Source organism: Gavialis gangeticus, unplaced genomic scaffold (assembly GCF_001723915.1).
Source record: "Gavialis gangeticus isolate Ggan-Ray unplaced genomic scaffold, GavGan_comp1, whole genome shotgun sequence".
Taxonomy (NCBI): Eukaryota; Metazoa; Chordata; order Crocodylia; family Gavialidae; genus Gavialis; species Gavialis gangeticus.
This window is the reverse complement of record NW_017729022.1, coordinates 179,426,571-179,431,457: the sequence shown is the minus strand read 5'-3', so window position 1 is coordinate 179,431,457 and position 4,887 is coordinate 179,426,571. Positions and strand designations below refer to the sequence as shown.

The 4,887-nt window shown below is 40.1% G+C and overlaps 1 long non-coding RNA gene across 1 annotated transcript in view; it reads left to right on the top strand.

The window, feature by feature from the left end:
- Positions 1 to 4,021, top strand: part of LOC109297094 — a 46,207-nt gene extending 42,186 nt beyond the window's left edge. The window contains exons 2-3 of the long non-coding RNA XR_002097204.1: positions 2,805 to 2,887; positions 3,941 to 4,021. This is a non-coding gene — a long non-coding RNA (uncharacterized LOC109297094). The remainder of the gene's footprint in view (positions 1 to 2,804; positions 2,888 to 3,940) is intronic.
- The last annotated feature ends 866 nt before the right edge of the window (positions 4,022 to 4,887 follow it).

The following is a 4,887-nucleotide window of genomic DNA, read 5'->3' as shown; positions in this document are numbered from 1 at the left end:
TTGGGGGGGGGGGTGCACCCCCTATGCATTGCCAATGTAAACTGGCTAGTGACTCCTCAGGGTTTAGATTGGAAATTTTAAAACATAAAATCTTTGCAAACATATATATACGTCTCAAAGTTAACACAGTTTTGTGCGTGCGTGCGTGTGTGTGTGTGTGTGTGTATATATATATTTAAAAAATCGTGTGGCCTTGACTATTGGTGCTATTCCTGCATCCAGGGCCCACATTCGCTTTCTTTTACAGAAAGAGTGCTTTATTTTGAAGATTGTATGTAACCCAAGCCAACTCTGGTTCCTTCATGGGGCTGCCAGTTAGTGGGGTGAAAATGGTGACAGGCTAGATGAGCCCATGTACACCTCAAAAGCTACCCAAGCCACCTGGGCACTATGGAGATAAGTGCAGTATAAATACCTATATAGATCATTCCAGTCTTTCATGCCATAACTCCTTAGGAGCCTTCTTGTTGGTTCCTTAAAACATTCCTTTCCCACGCTTGACACATGAGAAGAAGGAAGAAGAGCAGGGGCCAGATTGTTAGACCATGAAAATGGTGCTCAACCTTATGGCCGTGAGAGATGTGGGAGTGGTCCATGGGCCTGATCTAGCACATGGGCTATGTGCAGTGTCAGTCTGCAGGTGCAATCCAGAATGCTAGCACAGCTCTGCATGCTGGCCAGGGTCCATATGCCAGATTGTCTGCACACTGGGCCCACCCTACATGCCAGATTTGGCCACATTCACTGGATCTAGATACACACTGGCTTGATCCTGTGCACCAGATCTGGCTACAAAGTGGCTCTGTGTGCTGGCCCTACTGCATACTGGCATGATGTATCACACAGGGCCACGTTATCCAGTCCACAGGGCTTCCTGCAGGTCTGTCACTAGGAGACCAGCAATTAATATTACCACTGTTTCCCCACTGCTAAGTTTCCAGACTGGTGGGAGGATGGCCATGTGGGACAGACATGGCCTGCAGGGCAGAGGTTGAGCACCACTGCTCTACATCATTAACTGCCAAAGCACTGTTATGAACTGACCTCATCAAAACAGTGTCCTGGATACATCCCCAACTTCTGGGAGCCTCAGCCATAGACCATAAGCCCATCATGGTGGGTCCTGCATAAACATAGAACAAAGAGATGGTTCTTGCTCGACAGAGTTTTAATATGTTGTCTTCTGGCTGGAGGTTAAGCTGTCTGCTTAACATTTCCTTGGTGTAAGAATCAGTTTACTTATACATTGATATTTTCTTAAACAGTAGATGCATACGTTGTACAACTGAGACCATGATGAATTAAATCATACCCTGTTGCCCCAGAATGAAAACCCTCCCCAATCTGCTTTTCAGCCCAAAATGAGCATCAGACCAAGTCTTCAGTTAGGAGCTGTCTTCATAAATGTTGTATTTAGTTTTAAGGAAAGAGGTTTGATTTTCTGGGGAGGGATATTTATCTTCAATTCCTCCAACTGCTTTGGAATGCAGCCTCCACACAGACTTTAATAGAGAAACCCACTTATTCTGACTCAGTGACCATTTGATGAAATGTCTAGAGAAGCAAAGAACAACAACAACAAGAAGAATTGCACAGATGCTCCTCTCTGACTAACAGAACGTCCACCCAAAGCTGATAGAGTGTGAGCATGTTTGTCATATGTGGGTGTATTTTCCCATATATTCATTTTTAAAGTTATGTTCTACCACACTAAAAATTATAGTTTACAAATAGGCATTTTACTGTAGTCACTGGGCTGAGAAGCTGACTCACTGCTTGACCTCTGTGTATGTCATTTGATCTTCTTGTTCCTTAGTCAACCCAGCTGAGAAACTGGATGAGAAGAAAGAAAGACACCCCTGAAAGTCATACATGTCTGAGCTGAAAACACTTGAAAATACAACATTAGCAACAGAATGATACAGCTAATAGCTCTGTTCTTGTCCCAGTGGGAAGTATGGGTGTTCAGCACCTCTGAATTAGTCTATATATATAAATATGGGTTCAAGTGCCTTACCCTAGGCCATGTTTACACCAGTAAATTTTACTCATTTAACTTGCTGGTACATAGTTTCCAATAGTATAGTATCAGTAGAGCATGTACACATTTGGCTACCTTTGCTCGTGACACATTTCATCACTGCAGGAGTTTGCAGCCTACAGTATGCAAGCATTGCAACGTCTCCTGCAGCGTTGTCCAGTACATTACCTTGTTTGAAAATGTTTGTCTTATACTTCTAGCATGTCTCTAAAAATCTATGTCCCCCATAACTGCTGTATTTAGTCTTGTATCCTTCCACTTTGTGATGTCAGAATAATTTTGATGGGTAAAGGAAGCATATTGGTAACCAGTAGAATATCCTGTTATGGAGGGGGTCTCATTATCCTTGCAAACAACTATATTGTTATAATGTTGTTTCCTGTTGTGGAACCACTAATTGTTAATTCAACACATACAGTGTTAATAGCCCCAAATATCCAAAAATCATGAATCAGACTTAAAAAAAATCAGGACTTCCATATTTTGTTAAAAATCTCATCATATTTTTAGTTAAATGTATATTAATTTTTCATTGTTTTCTGATTTTTGAGCCTGAAGAACACATCTGAGTCATGTTTTCAAGGGTTTTTTTGCAATTGTGAAAGTTAGTAGCCCACATAAAAAAAAAGTAGATTCTCATCTAATCAGTTGACCCCAGGAGCTGAGGCTTTAAACCTGTGAAGGTTGGCAACACTCTATATAATAGTGTTTCTCTATCTTTTTTTACATGTTTCTGGTTTCTCTTCTTATTACTGGCCTTAAGAGAAGATTGGATTCCACCTCATGCAGTTTTCTCTACTTCCAGCTAAAGTTGTTTGATCCAGTGTAAGGTGAAGTATCCAGCAGGTATTTTACATGAATTTTATTAAGTTTATTTTTACCTCTTTGGCTGATTTGTTATTGCAACAATTGAGCTTGCCCAATGCTTCTGAGCTAATTGACATCAAGTACAACATACAAAACATAATCTTAAATTCCCCAGGGGATCTATATAACAAATACCATGTATTTTAGGTAATGACACTCCAACCATTCTAGGTAATGTATCTTCAAGACTCTATGAGTCAAGGTCTCCTTGAGAGTTAGCTTGCAGTTTCTATATACAAGTTCTCCTGTTGGTAGGGTTCTCCTATTGTCCCATCATGTTATTAGGTGACACAGTCCTGGAAGGAGCTTCGGGCTTATTGCTGACTCACAGCAGCAGAGAATGGTAGGATCTGGGACATACTGGTCCTAAAGGAAAAGAACTCCAGGTGTTGATGAGTCCAGGAGGAGCAATTTCCCCACCCCGCCTTACTTACTGGTTGCAAGTCTAGTTGTTGGAGATGAATGGGAATTCCACCAACTTAGGGAGTACAATATGAGACATGGACAGTTTGGAAAGAGCCCAGTGCAAAGCAGCAAAAATTATGAAGGGCCTGGAAGACAAGACTTATGAGGATAGGGTTAAAGAACTAGTGTTATTTCACCTGGAGAAGAGAAGACTAAAAAGGGGATTTAATAACAGTTTTCAAATACCTGAAGGGTAATTATAGAGAAGATGGAGATGGGCTTTCCTCTGTGGCCACAGGGGACAGGACTAGAAGCAATAGCTTCAAGTTGCAGCAGGAGAAATTTAGGTTGGAGATTGGGGGGAAATTTCTGACTATGAGGGTGGTTAAGCATTGGAACAGGCTACCTTGAGAAGTTGTAGACTCTCCATCCTTGGACACTTTTAAATGCAGGTTGGATAGACACTTGGCTGGGATGGTTTATTTAGGGATGGTCCTGCCTTGAGCAGGGGGCTGGACTAGATGACTGTGTGAGATCCCTTCCAACCTTACTTTCTTATGATCATCTGAACAGCAGAAAATGTGTTGAATATCTTAAATAAGAACACCTTGCATTTTGTTTTTATAGGTCTCATTGCTTGATCAGTCCAGCAGTTCTGGATCATGCTCAGAATTCAAAGGTTATAAGGGATTAGCTTTGCTGGATACCTGGAGGTAATGAAATTAAGAAATATTGTGTTAAGAAATATTGGTATTTGTGCTGTTCAGCTACTAGTATTGGAGATAGCTCTATATGTTTACTGCCTGCATTGTTTGTCTAGGATAGTAAAGTGCCTTATGGTTAAAGGATTATTTTGGATGATTTTGCTAGGGGGTATTAGCAGCTAGGACAACAACATAAAAAAGAAGATTTAACTCCACATTATTACAGATCTTGAATTTCTGTTGAAAGTGATCCATACACGCAATGCATTTTATTCCCAGAACTAGCTGGTAAACACATCATCACTGGATATTTGTGTGACCTTTATGTCCTGTATACCTATGTAGGTAGCAAAAAAAGAGGAAAGGTTAACATCTTTTGTTTCTAGAGGGGAAAGTGAGGAGTTGAAAGGGATGAACTGAGGAGGCATAGCTTAAATAGATATGATTTTCTAATATAATAAAATTGTCTCTGTACCATGGAAACTAGGAATAAGCTCCTTAGAATGCACTTTAATCTCATAGGTTCTATATAACCGAGGGCTGTAATGCAATTTGCCTTAAGAGAGGATTATTAGTAGGGACAATCATAGTCTTAATGAAGTGTCGTATTTTTCTCTTTGACATCACTTTTTAAAAATGGAAACAGTCAAAATTTTTCCCAATTCTTACTTCCAATAAACACCAGGAAAATCTGACACACTGAATTGATTAAGGCAGAAGCCTCTTTGTACTTCAGATTTCATTTAATTATCCTTTCATTGTGCAAATCATGAACTGAATTGCTATATAACACTCTTTTGAATGGCTACATAACTCTCTTTCTTCTGTAACTTCCTGTGTGGTATTTAGTACCATTAAAGATTTTTTTTC